This window comes from Psittacula echo (assembly GCF_963264785.1).
Source record: "Psittacula echo genome assembly, chromosome: 2".
Taxonomy (NCBI): Eukaryota; Metazoa; Chordata; class Aves; order Psittaciformes; family Psittacidae; genus Psittacula; species Psittacula echo.
This window is the reverse complement of record NC_137737.1, coordinates 134,052,727-134,076,388: the sequence shown is the minus strand read 5'-3', so window position 1 is coordinate 134,076,388 and position 23,662 is coordinate 134,052,727.

The window sequence follows — 23,662 nt, the reverse complement described above, 5'->3', positions numbered from 1 at the left end:
TAAAGAAATAATATGGAGTTGATTCTCAAGGACATGGTGGAGAGTCACCAGATTGCTTGGGTCTCATTATCAGCTGAAGTTATTATATTCTTCAAATTCAGTTTGCAGATATTGATAAGGGATAAGACTTTAAGAGTTCTGATAAAGTGACATAACAATCTTTATAGCAAGTATAACGAAGTCATGTCAGACTTTCAAGTCTGAAACAATCAAGTGCTTAATTGGCAAAGCTAGTGGTTATTTTATAAAACAATCACATTTAATAGAGATAAAGTGGAAGCTTAATTAAGCTGGGGCTTATGAGCATTTTGAGAACCACCATACGTAGATCACTGTCTTCTCAATGTTCTGATCATAAATGTAGACAAACTCTTCTTAGAAATAAGTGTTTCTACACAAAACTGCAACCAATGCATGTGACAATTTCAGAGCTTTCTGAGAAGCCAGATAGGCAATGGAGCAGTGCAGGACCATGCAGAACTTACCAAGTCCTGCTTGTTTAGCAGCTAAGGCTAATGCCAACAAGCTGAATCCAGTTCTCTGACCTAGTTTACACTAAAAGTCCACTTGGGTCATGGCAAGGGATGTCTGCAAGTCAAAATGAGAGATACTGAGCTCAGGCAACCATGTAACCTGATAAAAGGAAAGACCCTCTGAATAAAAGTTGAGAACCTGCACCTGAACTTGTAGCCTATCAAGATGTGAACGAAAGATAGTGGTGTTCTGAAATTCAAAGTTATACATCCATTTCAAAATGGGAGAAGTTATTGAAAGAATGTCTCTCCTATTAAAAGAAGAAATTGAGTGACTGAAAATTAAAGATACTTGAGGTAGCAAAAAGTACAAAGAGCAAAAGATTACATGGGATAAATCTGGGCAAGGAAGAGTAAACAATTTAAAGGAGAGTCACAAATGAATGAAGAAGTAGGCTGCTTGTTTGCTACTATTATATATAATGGAAAATTGTTGATAAGGGAAAAGGTAGTAATTCTTTTCCATGAAAAAATGTGGGTTTGAATTCTTGAGAGATGAGGTTGAAATTGTAATCTTGGATGAGAGGCAATACTTTCCATGGGAAAGACGTTCATAACAGACAATAAGTTCGGAAACCAAAATGAGCTCATGGGCATCTAGGCTGATTGGTTCTCTTGGCTTGACAGTAACCTCTTGAGCAATAACAAAAATTGGCCATCAGGTCCTCCGATTATCCAGGCAAGCCTAGAAGTCCTTCAGACAGGCAACTAATAAAATTAGTCAAGTGGTAAATGTAATGCTTAGAAACTCTGAGAACTCTACTCCCCTATTAGGATCTAAAAGGAAGGAAAATTGGTGTCAACAGAACTTGGAAAGCACTATCAAGCCTGCGCCTGGTGATCAGGTTATGAGGAAATGAGAGTTCAGAAATGTAAGTTGTCTCCTGAAGGAGCAGATTTCCATTCAGTTAATATAGTATTAATAATTTAAATTAACTTAAATCAGCATTCTGTCTATGATGATCTATTCTGTCAGAAAACTTAGGAACAGCAGCAAGAACTGGGACTCTGCAATTTCATCTTCATGGTAGTTTTCCTAGGCGTCTTGTTAGGAACGCCTTGTCCCAGAGCATGGTAAGACTTTGATGTATAGGAGAAATTGTCTAGGCCTCAGAGAAACAAATATTAAACAGGTAAAAAGATGGGTTATTTGGAAACTGATGAGAAAGAATAGAAATTAAATTAAAATCCCAAATCTGTAGTACTCAGAAGTTTTTTAGCCTGGAGCCTTATTGATTTACATTGTCGGGGGATTGAGCTCTTGGCAGCATACTACTTTAAAGCAAAAGAATTCACAGGCTTTGTAAGTACAAAGCAGATTAGAGAAACAAAGAAAAATAGTGATGTTTTCTGATGATTGTTTTTCCTCACTGCAGTTTTCACTTGCTACAACACAAAGAGCAGCATGCACAAGGTTGTATGGAAATAAATGTCAGCTTAGTCCATACAAATTGGGAATAGGAAGGAAAATGCACTGTTATATCCATGCAAGTAAAAAAATTGGCATTCACATTTGCAGTAGTGAATGAAGACAAAATGTTTATGTGCACAAAATAAGAGGAGCTCTTAATCAGCAAATCCTGTACTTTACAAGTATTTTATCAAGGTGACCATTTTGCACCAAGCTGCTCCTATGTTGAGATGTTCCACTCCTTGCCATGATTTCTTGCCATAGTCCAGTATGCTTAGTCTACAGGTGAAACTCCACATCTTCTGAACCTAAGTTTTTACATCATGCAAAACTTATCTATGGAATTTAAGAGCAGAAGAATGACAGAATTACTGTTGGTGGAAGTAAAATGTTGAATGCTGCTTTTTTTTCTGACACAAAATCTTATATGGCCGCTCCTGAGCTGAAAATATACTGCTGCACATGGTACATAAGTACATCACGGTGGTGTGGAAAGCTATCTTTCTACTTATACATCTTTAAAAAAAAATCCTCAAACATATGTGAAACAAACATTAGGAAACCCCTGAGACAATCCTCAGATGTGTGCTACAGAATTACAACTCCACTTCAGCCCAACAATCCAGTTATTTTGGTACATTTTCCACATTCTGGGTTTAAGCTGAATAAAGGGATGTTTTTTTGAGAAGCAGGAGAGAAACATAGCAGGAAGCAGTAAAAAGAGATGTGTTAGGTCAGAACATTTTTAAGTCATGGTTCTCTTTTCCTCTTGTATCAACAGTTCCCATGTTAAATGTAGGATCAAGGAGTCCATCTGAAATATACGCCAATGCTACCATGTGGCTGAATGCTGTAAACTGAGTTCTATCATTCAATTGCAATTTGCTTTTAAATTCCAGTTCCCCACATGTAGGACTGTATTCCTGGAAAGGTTTCAATGTGGGTGAATACCCACAGGTTTCCTTAGATACGTTCACTCTGAAAATTCTGTCCAGTAAGAAAACAAACAAAAAAAGATACCAGCAATTTGTTTGAACTTCCAAATGTATAGCAGGCTATATTTCTATGAAGGCTGCTTCATGTCCATATTCCCCCAACAAATGAACACAGATTACACACAGATTAGTTTTAAAGTATGCATACTGTGCATTTAGCAATCTAGAAAATCTATGCTATACTAAAGCATTTCAAGCTACGTACTCAAGGTACATGTGTTGTACTTGTTCTGGTATATCAGATTCCCTGCCTCTGTGCAAATGCATGTATCTTTCTGTCAGGACAATCCTTGCCAATATTTCATCTTATGGGATCCCATATTCACCAGCCACCCAACCTGCTGAGAAGAGGCAGAAAAGTTTTGACTGTAAAAGGGTTATACATGGATGTCCTGGGTTCAGCAGTAGCAGTCAGTTTTTCTCCTTCTTAGTAGCTGTTGCAGCACTGTGTTTTTGACTTTTGGCCTGGAAACAAAGCTGATAACAGTGATGTTTAGACTGACCAAGGACTTTGTGAGTCTCATGCTCTGCCAGGGAGGAGGAGGGGCCGGGAGAAAGCAGGGACAGGACACCAGACCCAAACTAGCCAAAGGTGTATTCCATACCACAGCACGTCATGCCCGGGGATGTAACTGGGAGCTACCCGGAAGGGCACGTCCTCTTTTCGGTCGGGCTCTCTATTCCGGCGAGCGGTATCGTGTTCTCTTCCCTTGTTATTTCTCTTATCATTATTATTATTGGTGGCAGCAGTAGTGATTTGTGTTATACCTGAGTTACTGGACTGTTTTTATCTCAACCCGTGGGAGTTACATTCTTTCGATTCTCCTCCCCATCCCTCTGGGGAGTGTGTGTGTGGGGGAAGTAGACTGCGTGGTTCTAATTTACAGCCGGGGCTTAAACCACGACAGTTCTTTTTGGCGCCCAACGTGGGGGAGAAGCCAGTGAGCCGGGGTTGGCCTGGGCTCCTGGGTGAGCAATGTTGGTGCTGACCACATCATGCCTGCTGTGGAGCTGTGGCAGCCCTGGTGTAATGCCATGAAGTGGGTGCTGATGAGTGGCAGGAAAATTTAAGCCAACTGGCCTGCAGTCAGATGGGTTTAGGGGGACCATCCAAAACAGAAGTTGTAATAGAGAATGAGGAAATGCAGCATCAAAAATGGCTGAATCTGCACTCAGACTGGAAGAATAAAAATGCATCAACTTTACATGCTCTTCTAGTGAATGGACAGACGTGTCAGAGCAGAAGCAAAGTGACTCTCTTCTGCAGTAAAGCAGACTGTGACCGTCGCCCAGCTGCTCGCATAAACAAGAGGATCCTTGGTGGTAGGACCAGTCGCCCAGGCCGATGGCCATGGCAATGCTCCCTGCAGAGTGAGCCAAGCGGACACATATGTGGCTGTGTTTTGATTGCAAAGAGATGGGTCTTGACAGTAGCACACTGCTTTGAAGGGAGAGAAAATGCAGCTGTTTGGAAAGTAGTATTTGGGATTAGCAATCTTGATCACCCATCAGTCTTCATGCAGACCCGACTAGTGAAGACTATTATCCTCCATCCACGCTACAACCGAGCAGTGGTAGACTATGATATCAGCATTGTGGAACTAGATGAGGACATCAACGAGACAAGCTATGTAAGGCCTGTCTGTTTGCCCAGCAAGGACCAGCTGGTTCAGCCAGATACCTACTGCTACATCACAGGCTGGGGACACATGGGCAAAAAAATGCCTTTCAAGCTTCAAGAAGGAGAGGTTCGCATCATTTCCTTAGAACAATGCCAGTCATACTTCGACATGAAAACCATCACCAGCAGGATGCTGTGTGCTGGCTATGAGTCTGGCACTGTGGACTCTTGCATGGGTGACAGCAGAGGACCACTTGTGTGTGAGCAACCTGCAGGGTGCTGGACTTTGTTTGGTTTAACATCCTGGGGCTCTGTCTGCTTTTCCAAAGTTTTGGGACCTGGAGTTTACAGTAATGTGTCACATTTTATTGAGTGGATTGAAAGACAAATATACATCCACACCTTTCTGCTAAACTAACTCCAGATGGTAAGAATTGTGCTGACAGACAAAAGAAAAACAGGAATCAGCACTTCAACACTGAAGATTTTGCAGCCCAGGGACTCATAAAAGAGAGTTTCAAGCTCTATCCTTGTTGTGGAGGTATGGAATACACAGTGTATGTTAATGGTAAACCCTCTGCTGGTGAATATACTCTGGGGTAGAATTAATAATCCTTTTGACTTCTCTTTTAACTGTGTTGTGGTGCTATTCCAAACACAGCAAAAGACGTCCTATTGTTCGAGACAGAAGATATAGAAGGCAAACACCACGGGCCACCCTATGGTTTTACCTGTGGGATCATGGAGAAGACATGACGAAGTGGGATGGAAAACCTACTTCAGCTTTGGAGGAACGGGTGCATGAATTGAAAATAGGAACAAGGGTCAAGACTAATCATCCCATGAGAGCTGCGGCTTCAGTCTCTGGTGAGCAGGTTCCCAGATGGAGCGGAAGAGCTGATTTTACTCCAGCTCCTGTGATAACGAAGAATAATCCCTTTCAATGCGACTTAGGTGTCCAACGTTGTGACGACTGTTAGAGGGACCCTGCCTCCAGCCAGGTGGAGGTAGGGGATAATCGGATTTACTGGACTGTGTGGGTCAGATGGCCTGGCACATCAGTCCCACAGAAGTATAAAGCTCTCGTAGATACCGGTGCACAGTGTACCCTGATGCCGTCAAGCTGTCAAGGGGTGGAACCCATCTATATCTCTGGAGTGACAGGAGGATCCCAAGAGTTGACTGTACTGGAGGCTGAGATCAGCCTGACTGGAAGGAAATGGCAAAAGCACCCCATTTTGACTGGTCCAGAGGCTCCATGCATCCTCGGCATAGATTACCTCAGGAGAGGGTACTTCAAAGACCCAAAAGGGTACCGATGGGCTTTTGGTATTGCTGCTTTGGAGACTGAGGAAACTGAGCAGCTGTCCACCTTGCCTGGTCTCTCAGAGGATCCTTCTGTTGTGGGGTTGCTGAAGGTCGAAGAACAACAAGTGCCAATCGCGACCACAGCAGTGCACCGGCGGCAGTATCGCACCAACCGAGACTCCCTGATTCCCATCCATAAACTGATCCGTAGTCTGGAGAGTCAGGGAGTGATCAGCAGGACCCGCTCACCCTTTAATAGCCCCATATGGCCAGTGTGAAAGTCTAACGGAGAGTGGAGACTAACAGTAGACTATCGTGGCCTGAATGAAGTCACACCACCATTGAGTGCTGCTGTACCGGACATGCTAGACCTTCAGTATGAACTGGAGTCAAAGGCAGCCAAGTGGTATGCCACGATTGATATTGCCAATGCATTCTTCTCAATTCCTTTGGCAGCAGAGTGCAGGCCACAGTTTGCTTTTACTTGGAGGGGCGTCCAGTACACTTGGAACCGACTGCCCCAGGGGTGGAAACACAGCCTTACCATTTGCCATGGACTGATCCAGAATGCACTGGAACAGGGGCAAGCTCCAGAACACCTGCAGTACATTGATGACATTATTGTGTGGGGTGATCAGCGGAAGAAGTCTTTGAGAAAGGGAGGGAAATAATCCAAATCCTGCTGAAAGCTGGTTTTGCCATAAAACGGAGTAAGGTCAAGGGACTTGCACAGGAGATTCAGTTTTTGGGAATAAAATGGCAAGATGGACGTCGCCAGATCCCTACAGATGTGATCAACAAAATAACAGCAATGTCTCCACCAACTAATAAGAAAGAAACACAAGCTTTCTTGGGTGCTGTGGGGTTCTGGAGAATGCACATCCCAAATTACAGTTTGATTGTAAGCCCTCTCTATCATGTGACCCGGAAGAAGAACGATTTTAAATGGGGCCCTGAACAACAACAAGCCTTTATCTCTATACTGACTCATGGATGGTGGCAAATGCCCTGTGGGGGTGGTTGCGGCAATGGAAGCAGAGCAACTGGCAACGCAGAGGTAAACCCATCTGGGCTGCTGCACTCTGGCAAGATATCGCTGCCCGGGTGCAGAACCTGGTGGTGAAGATACGCCATGTAGACGCCCATGTACCCAAGAGTCGGGCCACTGAGGAACACCAGAACAACCAACAAGTGGATAAAGCTGCTAAGATTGAAAAGGCTCAGATGGACTTAGATTGGCAACATAAAGGTGAATTATTTTTGGCCCGGTGGGCCCATGACACTTCAGGCCATCAGGGCAGAGATGCAACATATTGATGGGCCCGTGATCGAGGGGTGGACTTAACAATGGACACTATTGCCCAGGTTATTCATGAGTGTGAAACATGTGCTGCAATTAAACAAGCCAAACGGTTAAAGCCTCTTTGGTATGGAGGATGATGGCTGAAGTATAAATATGGGGAGGCCTGGCAGATTGATTATATCACACTCCCACCAACCCGCCAAGGCAAGCGCCATGTGCTTACCATGGTGGAAGCAACCACCGGATGGCTGGAAACATACGCTGTGCCCCATGCCACTTCCCGGAACACTATGCTGGGCCTTGAGAACCAGATTTTGTGGTGACATGGCACCCCAGAAAGAACTGAATCAGATAATGGGACTCATTCCAGAATAAACTTATAGACACTTGGGCCAAAGAGCATGGCATTGAGTGGGTATATCACATCCCCTACCATGCACCAGCCTCTGGGAAAATCGAACGGTACAATGGGCTGTTAAAAACTACACTGAGAGCAATGGGTGGGGGAACTTTCAAGCATTGGGATACACACTTACCAAAGGCCACCTGGTTGGTCAACACCAGAGGATCTGCCAACAGGGCTGGCCCAGCCCAGTCAGAACTTTTACATATTGTAGAGGAGGACAAAGTTCCTGTGGTGCACATGAAGATTTTGTTGGGGAAGACAGTGTGGGTTATTCCTGCTTCAGGTAAAGGCAAACCCACTTGTGGGATTGCTTTTGCTCAGGGACCTGGATATACTTGGTGGGTAATGCGGGAAGATGGGGAAGTCCAATGCATACCTCAAGGGGATTTGATTTTAGGGGAAAACAGACAATGAACTCAATTGTACGCTGTTGCCTGCTATAGCCATCAACTAGAAGTCTGCAGGGCACCAGCGACTGGCCCTGACTTCCCTCTGACCATCATCCCAACAGAGAATGAACTTTGATAAAAGCGGACGAGTTCTACAGTAAAGGAATGATCAGCAGCAGCAGGCAACAATCCAACACTGCACACAGCTTCTCCTGCTCTGAAAGACTGTTACAAGAGATGGAGCCCAACATCATGAACCGAATGGACTCAGTAGCTTTATAGGAATTGGTCCGTGCACTAAGATAACAGTGCACCGAGATGAGAGTGAGGGTATATGGAAAATGTGGGATCTGAGCATGACGTGAATGGTATGGAATAAGGGGTGGATACTGTTCTGGGTTCAGCAGTAGCAGTCAGTTTTTCTCCTTCTTAGTAGCTGTTGCAGCACTGTGTTTTTTGACTTTTGGCCTGGAAACAAAGCTGATAACAGTGATGTTTAGACTGACCAAGGACTTTGTGAGTCTCATGCTCTGCCAGGGAGGAGGAGGGGCCGGGAGAAAGCAGGGACAGGACACCTGACCCAAAGTAGCCAAAGAGGTATTCCATACCACAGCACGTCATGCCCGGGGATGTAACTGGGAGCTAACCGGAAGGGCACGTCCTCTTTTCGGTCAGGCTCTCTTTTCCGGCGAGCGGTATCGTGTTCTCTTCCCTTGTTATTTCTCTTATCATTATTATTATTGGTGGCAGCAGTAGTGGTTTGTGTTATACCTGAGTTACTGGACTGTTTTTATCTCAACCCGTGGGAGTTACATTCTTTCGATTCTCCTCCCCATCCCTCTGGGGAGTGTGTGTGTGGGGGAAGTAGACTGCGTGGTTCTAATTTACAGCCGGGGCTTAAACCACGACAATGGATATGGTCAATATTTTCAGAATTGAGAAAATTATAATTTACCATGTACTTTAAAATAAATAAAATCCACTAAACTTCCAACATGTTTACCATTAAAATTAATAGATATTATCAACAGGTTTACGATGTAGATATTTGGTTTGAAACACTGACAACTGCCAAAAACCTGTCCAGATCAGTGATGTTATTTTTGCTGCCAATAGAAATAAAAATAGGGCATACATATTCAACAGAAACAAACATTTTTATTTTTAAATGTTAGGGGAAAAAACGTATTGAAAGGAAGGCACTTTCTGTTTGCTCTTTGATTCAGTTTCTTTTCTATACAGATATTTTTCCCTCAGTTCGATTTTCTCCCCTTCAGTCTGAGCCATCTCAAAATTCTTTACTGCTGCAATTCTCCCCTCTTCTTCTCTCCAATGAAATTATTTTTCCTTCCAGCCCCTTTTTGCTCATCCTTATTTGTTTCAAACTTTCCTTGAAGAATATCCCTTCCTGATTCAAGTCTTATCCTTCTTCTTCTTATTTCTTTCCCTGTCTGAAAAAGCCTGTTACCTATATTACTCATACCACTGTGGGCTGACAAGGTGTTGGATCAGGCAACTGCCTTCACCATTCCTTTCATGTTGTCTTACCTTTCCTTATCTGACCGTAGCTGTGTTGGAGTGAGCAGCACCCAGAATACAGACCAGATCTGACAAGGGGTAATGAGAAGATGAATCCTGTTCAGCACAGCAGCCACTAAACACCATTACAGTTAAGTGAAGAAATTGCAGCAAAAAACACTTTTTCCTTCCTAACAGTCCTGTTTCCACACAGAGTTTCAAGCAGGGCTTTGAGCCTAATGACAGAAATAAAGATTTGGTTCAAATACATAATGTGTGCTGAACCCACTGATAAAGCCGAAGTACTTTGAAGCTCATCCTGTCCTTGCTAGCTTCCAGTATGCTGCTTCTCTTTCAGATGATGTTTGAAAGCTTGTTTATTTCCAGCTACAATCACAGTAAAAGTTATTTTGCTTCTCTCTACAAACCTTACTTCTGTCATTATCTCATTCCTTTTTTCTTTTGCTGTTTCAGACTGCCACTGTACAGTTAGTTGTAAGTTATACAATCACTGTAACTTGTTAGAACTCAAGATTAAAACAGGTTTTCAAAATGCTAACTACAAACCAATTCACTGAAGGACCAGTGGACCAATCTGATGGTGTAGTAGCCCTTATTTAGGTGCAATTCATCCAGTCTTTCTTCTTGGAAATATGAGTAGTTCATCTCTGGGTAAAACACATTTACTGTAATGGTGCAGGTGTAACAGAGACCCCATGAAGGTCTCCTTCAGGTATGCAGAATGAGAGGCAATGAATACATGTTAAAGTCCAAAGCTAAACACTGACAATAAAGTAGAAGAATCATAATTTCAGAAGTGTTAATGGTGAAGGAAGGGCTGTGAAGAAAAGCAGGGGTTGAGATGCCAGGCTTAACTTTTTATAGAATATACTAGAACTATTTCTGCAATATAAATTACTTCATACCATACAAAGGCACCTCTAATAAGTAAAAAAGATTAGACAAAGGAAAAAGTGCGACGGAATAAGAAACACTTTAGTTTGTTTACTCAGTAAAATTTAAAAGGAAAATTTTATAGCTTTTACTCTGATACAAATCTGTATAAAATAAAAAATTACATTAAAATGTTAATACTATGTAATTTGAGACTGTCACTTTTGACCGTTAGCTTTTAGAGTTGCAGGAATACACTGGTGGTTCAGAATGCTTAGAAGAGTAAACTAATAAACTATTATAGGAGGTAAATTTGTAAGATTCTTTTTTTTAACTAACAAATTAGTTCATGAAATGCAAAGCTGACAAACAGACTATTGTAAGGCTCTTACAATAAACTGGGAAAATTGGGGACATAAAAGACACTTTTTATTTGTAGCTCAAAAAACACTATTTGCCCAATTATCTTCAGGAACAGATTTAAAAAAGAACAAAGCAGCACAAGATGCACAAGCGAATTCAGTAGAGTAGCTGTGTGATTCATAGCGCATCTCAGAAAGCCCTTGTTTCCTATACAAATGTCAGGAGTTAATTTTCCTGTCACTTTCAAGAAACTATTTTATTTTAATCATTTATTATCTCTACTACCACAGACCCCAGGAATTCCAGATAAAGATTAGGGATCTCTGTGTTGGGTGCTGAACACAAAACAGAAGGAGTGTGCACTTCTGGTTTAGCAAGAAGAAACTTCAGGATACTGACAAGGGAAGACAAAAGCTTTCAACAGGGCAAGCAGTAAGGGCAGAGGACTCTGAAGCATCTTTGTGAACAGTTTCTGCAAACCTCTTATACGTGGTAAGTTCTATGCAAGGATGAGAGGAAGGTTACATGGTAACATTGTGAGCTTTTTAAAGCATAAAGGGAACTGTGGGAGAAAGAAAGGTATGGTTTGAACATCAAAGAAATGAGTGACAGAGGATGCTACCATGGGTTAGGCAGACACAGGGAGTCAGCCTCTCAGGATCTCAAGCTGGAATGCTCAAGGTGAGGAAAGGCTGTAAAAACCTTGGAAAAAAAGGCAAATTATTTCTGATAAGTGAGAACTTTAGGAAGTTGAGGAGGGAGATCATGTAATAGCTCACAGTAATGGGTCAGGATATACATCTATGCAACAGCATTCTGGAAAAATCAGTAAAAATTGTGTTTTGAGGGACAATGAATAAAAAATATCTTTCAGCCATTTAAATACAAGTTGAGTAGACTCCTTAGAAAGGTTTAAGGTGGAGGAAAGGATATCTGTTAGATAAATTATTTGGAGAAAGTCTGCAAGACTTGGATACAGCCTGGACATGAGAAACTGAATATGGTATATACATTGCAGGCTTACAGAAAGCCAGGATAATTATGTTTTCCATACTGATGGAAAAAGAATTCACCCTAACCCTAACCCAAAATAAACAGATTTCATCATTTACTTCCTTGAGATTATAATTTGACCCTAAATTTACATGGCACTAAAAGATGCCATGAAAATGAGGTTTACCTTTAATCAATAATGTTGAACATGACCAGTCACATTTAAACAGGTCTAAAGTTGCATTTTATCCTAGAAGATAGTACTTGAAACTGTAATCATAAGCATTTCCTGAAGATGGAGTGAAAAATTACTGAAAGACACAAAGAGTCACTCTATACACCCTAAGAAAATAGTCATAGTCTGATCTGGTATATGTGATTATAGACTAGAATGTGTCTAATTTATACTAAAGTTGTTGTTTTATAGTCCATGTTAAGTTCTTTTGACATTTTAATATCAAGGAAGTAAGTGTAGTTTTAAATGGGTTAAAGATATGACTGTCATGACTGCAAGGTTATGGCTGTGCTCAGCCAATATATGGTGGGTGTATGCAGAGTGCATATGAGAACAGAATGAGTCAGAGCTGTCTAGCTCAATAGTTACAAGCAACTCAGCATAATGGATTTCTTTTTCACTTGTCATTATTCACAGGAAAACCTTTGCCAAGTTTTCAGGCTAAGATTCTGACCAGAAACAAAGAACGAAACTACTGTGCCCCTGGTCTTTATTCCATGGCCACAGTTCCACATACTCTATTGTGATGGTCAATGACCACCTGCACCTCTAAAACATTCCCAAGCCTGATTTTCTTTCCTTTCACCAATAGTACACTGTTGACCTGCTGCTGTGAATTTGTTCCCAGCTGAACCAGCTGAAGCAGTGAACACAGGGCAGATGTCCTTCCTGGGCTGCAAGTGGACTCTCCTGACTCCATCAGTTCAGCCACTGGAGAAAGCAGGATGCAGTGAGAAGGTTTCTATACGAAAACAGAATTTGAAGCAAGTACATCTGCAACAGTCATATTTCCTCTGAGGAAAGGCTTTATCCGATTGCAAGCTGGAAAACAGTCTCTAGCCCTGTTTTGCAGTGTAGGTGATTGCGATCCTGAGATCCCTATAGAGGAAGACTTTCAAAGCCACTTTTGGAACACATTTATTTCTTTAAATTTCTATGCCTGTTTATGCTTGCTCCTTTTCCAGTGCAGAATTACACCACCTTCACATAGCAATTTGCTAGTAATGATAGAGTCATTGTGGCAGGAAGACTAACATAGGAAGAAATGGTGACATGTTTACTTTCAGTTTTTTCCACTCAACAGTGGTGAGACAGTCTCTGAATTTTAGACCCTGTCTATCAACAAGGCCTGTGGGATATGATGCTGCAATTTATTTATCTCTGAATTGCCAGGATCCTTGTGAAGACTGGAAGGTATAAATGAAACATGAAAAATGAAACTGTATCATCTAGATCCTGAGCAGCCTGGATACTGTAAGTGTAGTCCTGCCTCTATACTCTGCATTTCCTGGAGTCAGTGTACATCAGGTTCTACCAAAGAAAGAGAAGAGACTATTAATTCTGTTAATCTATTTATTATCTCAGCAGTTCTATTGTTTGTTTGGTATGCTTTGTCATACCAGACGAATATATAACAAATTATAATGGTTAAGTATGTCATACATTTCCCCAGATAAGTAATCATTTTAAAATAAAGGAATACATATTTATTAATTTTTAAATTAAAGCAGTAATAATTTCATTAACAGAACTCTTGCCGGAAATCATTACAGATCTGCTTAATGGCAACAAAAAAAATATGAAAATGAGAACCCTATCATCTGTACCTTCTCACCCTGGAAAGTAACTCAGTTCCTTTAGAAACATCAAAGGAAGAAAAGATTTTAAAAGTTGGTACAGAGACACAAATATCTTTCTTACTACCCCTTCCTAAATGCATTCGCGTAAATATACGATCGTTTTGAGGGGAAAAAAACCTTCAAATTATGCATATTACCAGCGATGATGCCTAACAAACTTCTAGTAAAACAGTTAGAAATTATCAAAGTTCATTTCATGATCCCTCCCACTCCCAAATTCTGCATGTCTGTTAAATGATAGCCTGTTACAGACAACAGCTAACAAACTGTAGTCAAGAAGCAAGAAACCTCCAGAGTCACCAAAGTCCTAGTTTCACTCTTTTCTTAGCTGAAAACAATGGAGCCTTTGTATTAACAGTGACTAGCACTTCTGATTTAATAATTCGTATTGAATCATATCATCCTTAACTATAACAATTAATTATAGGCATTATCTTTTCCTAAAATGTCTGTGAGCAATTTATGCCTTTCTCAAATATTATTAAAATTATCCAGAAAATGATGCCAACAAAGTGTCCCTGGGCTGCAGGTTGTAGGACTGATAATATTTGATACTCAAATGAGAACAGAGATTGGCAGCTTTAACTAAGATGCATTCATACAACCTATACATTATCTGCTTTCTAGGATGCAGGACTAGAACTGTGTCCTTTTATTGTTCAGCAGTAAAAGTCCTTTTTCTCCTTCTTAGTAGCTGGTGCAGTGCTGTGGTTTTGACTTTTAGCCTGGGAACAATTCTGATAATACCTATGTTTTCAGTTGTTGCAAAGTAACTATTACTCTGATCAAGGACTTTTTAAGTCTCATTCTCTGCCAGGAAGGAGGGGAAGCTGAGAGAAAGCAGAGACAGCACACCTGACCCAAGTTAGCCAAAGAGGTATTCCATACCACAGCACGTCATACCCAGGATGTGGAAGTGAGGGGAGTTACCCAGAAGGGCTAGATCGCTGCTCAGGTCGGGCTGGGTATCAGTCGGTGGGTGGTGAGCGGTTGTATTCTCTTCCCTTGTTATTTCCCTTATCATTATTATTATTGGTGACAGCAGTAGTGGTTTTGTGTTATACTTTAGTTGCTGGACTGCTCTTATCTCAACCCGTGGAAGTTACATTCTTTCAATTCTCCTTCCCATCCCTCGGGGGGGGGAGGGGGGGACGACACACAACGATGGGGGGTGGGGGGGACGACGATGACAAAGAAGTGGAGGAGTGAGTTGGCAGCCCATTTTACCATTACTCCCCTTTCATAATCTGCTCACAGAATCTGTCTTCTTCTGATGTTATCAGCACTTATTTCTGAGTATGTACAGGAGAAAGGTAATGGTTATGTCAGCATATAAAGAATCATAGAATAGTTAGGGTTGGAAAGGACCTTAAGATCATCTAGTTCCAACCCCCCTGCCATGGGCAGGGACACCTCCCACTAAACCATGCCACCCAAGGCTTTGTCCAACCTGGCCTTGAGCACCACCAAGGATGGAGCATTCACAACCTCCCTGGGCAACCCATTCCAGTGCCTCACTACCCTCACAGGAAAGAATTTCTTCCTTATATCCAATCTAAACTTCCCCTGTTTACGTTTTAACCTGTTACCCCTTGTCCTGTCATTACAGTCTCTAATGAATAGTTCATCCCCAGCATCTTTGTAGGCCCCCTTCAGATACTGGAAGGCTGCTATGAGGTCTCTATGCAGCCTTCTCTTCTCCAGGCTGAACAGACCCAACTTTCTCAGCCTATCTTCATACGGGAGGTGCTCCAGTCCCCTGATCATCCTCGTGGCCCTGCTCTGGACTTGTTCCAACAGTTCCATGTCCTTTTTATGTTGAGGACACCAGAACTGCACACAATACTCCAAGTGAGGTCTCACAAGACCTCATATTGTTTAGTTAAAAAGTAAAGTGGTGTCACCACTGTACATGCTGCTTTTAACTACTTGTGTTTATTACATCTAGACATTACTATAACCTGACTTTCACTCTTTGGCTATGAAATTGAAAATGTGTCTTCTTGAAGCTTTACTTAGTGAGAGGTGCTTTCTTTTTGTCAGTTTTGTCTTCTTATGTCATTTCGTCAGAATCACATACTGTTTCCCAGTCCCTTCTTCAAACTTCTGTAGTTGTCAATTAGAGGCAGGGGAAATGAAACCATCTGAGATGTTGACCTTTTTCATTGCTCTGAAGCCAAAAGGAAAATAAACAAGATAATAGAGTGGCCCTCAGCCACTCAATCTATACATGCTGCTTCTTTTTTCATTATCATACTGACACAACAGTCATGTCCAAATCTTTCTCATAGCAGGATGACTGTATTGTTCGTGACATTAAGACAAGAGCATGTTGAAAAATAAGGGTTATTCATCAATGTTTTATCTCCTTCACTACTGTGAGCAACGGCTTTTTTCCTTAAAGGAAAAATAATTATCAAAAAGCCCAATTTTTCTGATTTTCCAAAGGAAGTACAAATGGTCTTCAGTCTTCTGCAAGACAAGTTGCAACACTTAGCCCTAATGTTAGCCCTATTGTTGATTGTCTGAATTCTAAACTGAAAAGTTGGATTGTTGCGTTTTGAGGAACCTTCTCTCAATGAACTCAAAGCAGAAGCTTGATTTTTTGTTTCAAGAGATTGCATATGGGTGCGATCCAGAGTCTGATGTTGACAAAGATGATTTAAAAAAGGATTTGTCACAGTAATTTACAATGAGCTAAGCATCCAAAAATTTTTTTCTTAAAAAATGGCTATTGATAATAAATGCTTAGCTTTTGTGAGAGAGAAAAAGCATGTCTACTTACTTAAGCAATGATATTTTTCTTTTCCTTTTCACTTCCTTTTACACAGAACACACACACACAGGCAGTATTCTGATTCAGCCATCATGAACAGAAATGTAAGGAGAATTTCTTTTGTGCAATCTACATCATATATTGAAGCCAAAAAGAAGCAGCCTCACTTTCAAATTTGAAATTGGATACGCAGGGCTGGCAGATGGAACAAACTTTTTAATTTTTAAGCTAAATATATTTGAACTGGGAAGTTAGAAAACATGATAGACTTTGAACTTCAAATATCATTTTTGCAGAGACACATTTCATAATGGTATCATCCTTTATCATCCTTTAATGTTGTTAATGTTTGCTTTCTTTATTTAGACTGTCTTGCAGCAATTGTAAACAGCTGTAACTCACGTTAATGGCAATAAAAGCAGGCGCTTCATTGACCTGCCTGAATGGCTATGAGGGTTATCTACACAAGAAAGTTAGAGTGCCAGGATGGGAATTTACTGCACAGTAGCTATTTTACACAGCTGTTCTCTACAGTTGTCCTGGGTTCAGTAGCAGTAGTCAGTTTTTCTCCTTCTTAGTAGCTTTTGCAGCACTGTGTTTTTGACTTTCGGCCTGGGAATGGAGCTGATAACACCGATGTTTAGACTGACCAAGGACTTTGTGAGTCTCATGCTCTGCCAGGGAGGAGGAGAAGCCGGGATGAAGCAGGGACAGGACACCTGACCCAAACTAGCCAAAGAGGTATTCCATACCACAGCACGTCATGCCCAGGATGTAGAACGGAGAGTCCCCGGAAGGGCTGGATCATGGCAGGGTGGGGGTGAGGTACCGGTTGGTGAGCGGTTGTATTCTCTTGCTTGTTATTTCCTTTATCATTATTATTATTAGTGGTAGCAGTAGTGATTTGTGTTATACCTTAGTTATTAAACTGTTCTTATCTCAACCCGTGGGAGCTGCATTCTTTTGATTCTCCTCCCCGTCCCTCCAGGAGCGGAGGGAAGAAGGGGGGGGGGGGGGAAGTGGACTTCGTGGTTCTGATTTACGGCCTGGGCTTAAACCACGACAACAGTGAACAACCTAGCTGCATCCTAAGTAGGATTTTTTTGTGTGGTGTTTTTTTCCCCTGTAGATGCAGAGCTATGCAGCTCATGGTCAATGCTCCCTGCAAAATGCTAACTGATCTTCAAGTTCTTCAAAACAATTTATTAAATCAAAAATATTGAAAATTATCCCATCCCCCAATTTAATTTTTTTTAATTTTTTTTTTCTTACAGCAATACAAAATATTCTACAATATGTGATAGCTAGATGGAAGTTAGGAAAATATTCATCAGCATTTTTGCAAAGGATGCATGAGGCCTTGGGTGGCATGGTTTAGTGTGAGATGTCCCTGCCCATGGCAGGGAGGTTGGAACTAGATGATCTTAAGGTCCTTTCCAACCCTAACTATTCTATGATTCTATGATTACCCAGTGCTTATGAACAGTCAGTGCCTCGAGGGATTTTCTTGGATCCAATCAACTACAGGGTCAAAAATGCTTCAAACATACTCATCTTTTGACTTCTCTGGTACAGACTAGTCATATGCTTGTAAACAGCTTTGTGAAGGAAGTCTGACTATTGAATGTAGACACATAATTCTGCTGACTCTAACTCAGATATTTTGGTCTTACTGAAGGATTTTATTTTTTGAAGAATGTAATTTTTATTTCTGTGACTGCTCTTTTCTGATTGTGTCAGTTTTTCTTGTAAAGGCAAACTAAGGTCTTTGAAACCATGTACAAGTGAAATTAAATTGCTAACATACAATTTGAGTTATGAATGTATTTGGAATAATCTTTGCCAATTTGTTAAGGACAATACACTTGGTTTTTTTCACTCATGAAATTAGCCAATTAAAATTATCATAGATGAACTCTCAGAAAGACGATTCCTGTATATTTTGACACAGAAAGCACAGAAATACTTAAGTAACACAACTTCTTTCATCAGCACTTGTGAGCATGCAGGGACCTATTCCAGAGATGCATTTCCTTCTTGATCCAGATGTCTAAAATCTGGAAAAAAACCCCCAGATATAAGCCAAAATATATGACACCATACTGTAGACAGTACTGGGGAGGAGGAGCAGGAGGAGGACAGAAGAGGAGAGGAAGGAGGAATCCTACTTAAAGCATGCCTTGAATGTCCCAAAAATAAAGGTGATGTTAATTGTGAATAAGTAAGTGGTGGTAACCTGATTTTGATGTAGCACAGCTTCTCTAAAATTATATTTGTATGGCTCTACAGGACAACTGACGAGTTGAAAATGTGTTTGTCTACTGTATAGATACTTTAATTGCCAAACAAAAACAGGATTAAGAAAAAATGCACTTAAATTTGCTCTGAAGTCCTCCTAGGAGCAAGGATTCACTTATTTTTTAACTATCTTTCTGTCAGTCTCCCACACCTACTCAACCTTAATCTACCTAATCATGCCCCTTAATGACAGCACCCAGGGTCATCATACAAATTTAGGAAGCTCATCTTCATCAATAACATAGAGAGATCAAGTGCATCTTCATCAAGTTTGCTGATTGATGTGTTTGACACACCTGAGGGATAAGATGCAATTCAGAGAGACCCAGACAAGCTCAAGAAGTGGGTCCATATATGAACCTCTTGAGGTTCAACAAGGCCAAGTGCAAGGTCCTGCACATGGGTTGGAGCAACCCCCAATACCTATACAGACTGTGGAATGAAAGGATTGAGAGCAGCCTGTGGAGAACTTGGGGGTACTGGTGGATGAAAAGCTGGAAATGAGCTGGCAGCAACTCACAGCCTGGAAAGCCAACCTTATCTTGGGCTGCATTAAAAGAAGTGTGACCAGCAGGTCAAGGGAAGTGATTCTGCCCCTCTACTCCATTCCTGGAATGCCCTACCTGGATTACTGAGTCAAGACATACAGGAAAGACATGGAACTGTTGAAGCACATTCACAGGAGGATCATGAAGATGATCAGAGGGATGGAACACATCTCCTATAAGGAAAGGCTGAAAAAGTTGTGGTTGCTCAGCCGGGAGAAAAGAAGGCTCCAGGGACACCTTAATGCAGCATTTCAAAATTTTAAGGGGGCTTATAAGAAAGATGGAGAAGGACTTTTTAATAGGGCCTGTTGTGATAAAACAAGGAGTAATAGTGTCAAACTAAAAGAGAGTAGGTCAGACTAGATATGAGGAAGAACTTTTTATAATGAGGGTGGTGAAACACTGGAACAGGTTCCTAGAGAGGTGGTAGGTGCCCCATCCCTGGAAACATTCAGTCAGGCTGAACAGGTCTCTGAGCAACCTGATCTAGTTAAAGATGTCGCTGCTCATCGCAGGGGTGTTGAACTAGATGACCTTTAAAAGTCCCTTCCAACCCAAAACGTTCTATGATGCCATGAAAAGTCAGTAGCCAGAATTCTAGGATTTTCTTAGAGATAGCTATTGATAGACAACATTTAGCTACAAATCTTGCATATATTCTGCTCCTCCTTCTACCTGCAAATGGGCCAGGTCTTACTATATTGGTAAGATATGAAATTAATCAGTTCTCAGGTGTGCTTAGTATCTAGCAATGCTGGGATTTAAATCCTGGTTTAAATTCAGTCACGTGAAGAAAACTGCATCAGTAAAAACCTGAAGATGTTAAGATTTTGTGGTTTAAACCCAGCCAGTAACTCATCACCATGCAGCGGCTCCCTCACCTCCCTCTTCCCTCTTCCCTGAGCAGGATGGGGAGGAGCACTGAAAGACTGTAAAAGCCACAGGTTGAGATAAGAAGAGTTTAATAATTAAAGTACACTATAATAGTAATAAAAATAGCAATAATAATGATATGGAAAATAGCAAAGGGAGAGGATATAAAACTAAAAAGAGAAAGGAAAAAAACAGCAAAAAGCACAAGTGATGCAAAGTACAATTGCTCACCAGTTGCCGACCGATACCCGGCCCAACCAGAGCAGCAATGTGGGCCTTCTGGGAAACTCCCCTCAGTTTATATACTGGGCATGACGTGCTGTGGTATGGAATAACCCTTTGGCTAGTTTGGGTCAGGTGTCCTGTCTCTGCTTCCTCCCAGTTTCTTGTGTCCCTCCTCAGTGGCAGAGCAAGAGAGACTGTCCTAGGTTCAGCAGCAGCAGTCATTTTTTTCTCCTTCTTAGCAACTGGTGCACCGCTGTGTTTCTGACTTTCAGCCTGAGGATAATACTGATAAAACCGATGTTTTCAGTTGCTAGTCAGAATGTTTACTCTGACCAAGGACTTTGTGAGTCTCATGCTCTGCCAGAGAGGAGGGGAAGCTGGGAGGAAGCAGAGACAGGACACCTGACCCAAACTAGACAAAGAGGTATTCTGTATCACAGCACGTCATGCCCAGGATGTAACTGGGAGTGACCCTGAAGGGCTAGTTCGCTGCTGGGTGGGGGGCGAGGTATCAGTCGGTGAGGTGTTATATTCTCTTCCCTTGTTATTTCCTTTATCATTATTATTATTGGTGGTAGCAGTAGTGATTTGTGTTATACCTTAGTTATCAATCTGTTCTTATCTCAACCCATGGGAGTTGCATTCTTTTGATTCTCCTCCCTGTCCCTCCAGGAGAGGAGGGAAGAAAGGTGGGGGGGGAAGTGGACTGTGTGGTTCTGATTTACGGCCTGGGCTTAAACTACAACAGTTCTTTTTGGCGCCCAACATGGGGCATGAAGGGTTGAGATAACAAAAGATCTGACCAAGGCACAATGCTGATTTATTGGCTCTCAAAGTTGTTTCAATTGATGTCACAGTTTCAGTATGCTGTAGCTTACTTAGAGCCAGTACTTGCCGTGTTAGTGTTTATCAAGTGTGGGCCTTGGGCGAAGGTTCTTGTTTCACTGTACTTTATGGTAATGGCTTGTAATATGAGCAGGCTTCGGCAACAGTGTGGGATGGACGTGGCCGTGGACTTGTACCTGGCCGTCCCGCTGCTCTTCAGTGTCCTGGCCCTTGTCCTCGCCTCTTTCCTCGTGAGGCTGCGGGGAGCCGAGGGGGAGTGGCCCCGGGAGCCAGTGGCGGCGGCCGAAGCGGCCCGGGAGAGCGGCATAGGTAACCAAGCGGCGGCGGAAGTGGAGCCAGAGGCCAGGAGGGAGCGGCTGCTGGAGGAGGAGGTCGGGGCAGTCAAGGAGGGGAAGGAGGCAGCTGCCGAGCAGCGGGAGGAGGCGGCGGAGAAGCCGAGCCCCATGGCTGAGCCCAGCCCTGCGGCAGCCAAGAGCATCCCCCAGCAGCCGCCTGCCAAGCCCCGCGAGCGTGATCCCCAGGAGGATGTGGAGAGCAAGATACTACCTTTGGGAGCCTCAGCTGGGTCCAGTCTTGGGCACCTGGGACAAGTGGAGGATGCAGGAGACCATGCAGCATTTCCAAGCAAGGCAGAGGAGGAAGATCTGGACTCGGAAAAACAGGAGCTGGTGGTGAGAGAGCCGGCAAGCACAGCAGCTACACCAGCCCCAGTGACAAGTACAGCAGCATCATTTGAGAGTTCTGAAGGTTTTGAATGGTCTTTGAGTACCCTTGGGACCTGCCTGCTGACTGTGATGGGGATCACCATGTTGGCACACATATAGAATGTGTTCTACCCATGGCCATTTTGTCTGATCTTGAAAGTCAAGCAGAGTCGGGTTTGAATCTTGTCTGAGGTTAGACGACCATATAGGGGGACCGAGAGGTTTTCCCCAAGGCTGGACAGTCATGAGTGTCACGGTGTATGGGACAGTATGGGTGAGTATCTAGTCCACTGTGCCCCTCCAGTGCTTTGGAAGCATCGGAGATGGAAGGCAGCTGTATGGAGTCCCCAGCAACAAGTTGCAGAAACTGCTGAAGAGGAGGGTGAATTATTTTGAGGCTGGTGGGCCCATGACACTTCAGGCCATCAGGGCAGATATGCAACATAGAGATGGACTCATGATCGAAGGGTGGACTTAGCAAAGGGCACTATTGCCCAGGTTATTCCCGAGTGTGAACACTGCACACAGCCTCTCCTGCTCTGAAAGACTGTTACAAGAGATGGAGCCCAACGTCATGGACCGGATGGACTCAGCAGCCTTATAGGGATTGGTCCATGCACTAAGATAATAGTGGACTGAGATAAGAGTGAGGGTATATTGAAAATGTGGGATCTGAGCATGATGTGAATGGTATGAAATAAAGGGTGGATACTGTTCTGGGTTCAGCAGTAGCAGTCATTTTTTTCTCCTTCTTAGTAGCTGGTGCAGCGCTGTGGTTTTGACTTTTGGCCTGAGGATAATACTGATAAAACCGATGTTTTCAGTTGCTGGTCAGAATGTTTACTCTGACCAAGGACTTTGTGAGTCTCATGCTCTGCCAGGGAGGAGGGGAAGCTGGGAGGAAGCAGGGACAGGACACCTGACCCAAACTAGCCAAAGAAGTATTCCATACCACAGCATGTCATGCCCAGGATGTAACTGGGAGTGACCCCGAAGAGCTAGTTTGCTGCTGGGTGGGGGGCAAGGCTTTGGTCGGTGAGGTATTGTATTCTCTTCCCTTGTTATTTCCTTTATCATTATTATTATTGGTGGTAGCAGCAGTGGTTTGTGTTATACCTTAGTTACTGGACTGTTCTTATCTTAACCCATGGGAGTTGCATTCTTTTGATTCCCCTCCCCATCCGTCCAGGAGTGGGGGGATGAAAGGGTTGGGGGGGGAAGTAGACTGTGTGGTTCTAATTTACGGCCTGGGCTTAAACCACAACAGAGACTGAAAAGTCCTTGATCTGAGTAAAGCTACTTAGCAACAACTAAAACATCGGTGTGTTATCAGCATTGTTCTCAGACTAAAGCCAAAACACAGCTCTGTGCCAGCTACTAGGAAGAAATTTAACTTGAACTCAGTGAAAACCAGGACAATGTGAAGTAGAATTAGCGCTACCTGGAACCCTTTAAAACAGTTTACAAAAGCTAATATTTATTTTGTAACCAATATACCTAAAATTGAGTCATAATAATGCTCCAGCTTGCCTGTTCCATTATCTTGCTGAACTGTGTCTAGGTACACAACTGTGCTCTAGAGATGCTGGCCAGGCAGGGCTTGTTCTGCAGCTCAGCAGCTGAATCACTCTGGATGTGATGAAAAACTAAAGGGAGAACTGAGAACCTGCTCTTTCATTATATAATGAGGAATTTTTCCTTTAGACACAGATAGAAACATATGTTTAAGATAAAAGTGAAATCATCCATATGTACATACATCATTTGTGATTCACTGCTCAAG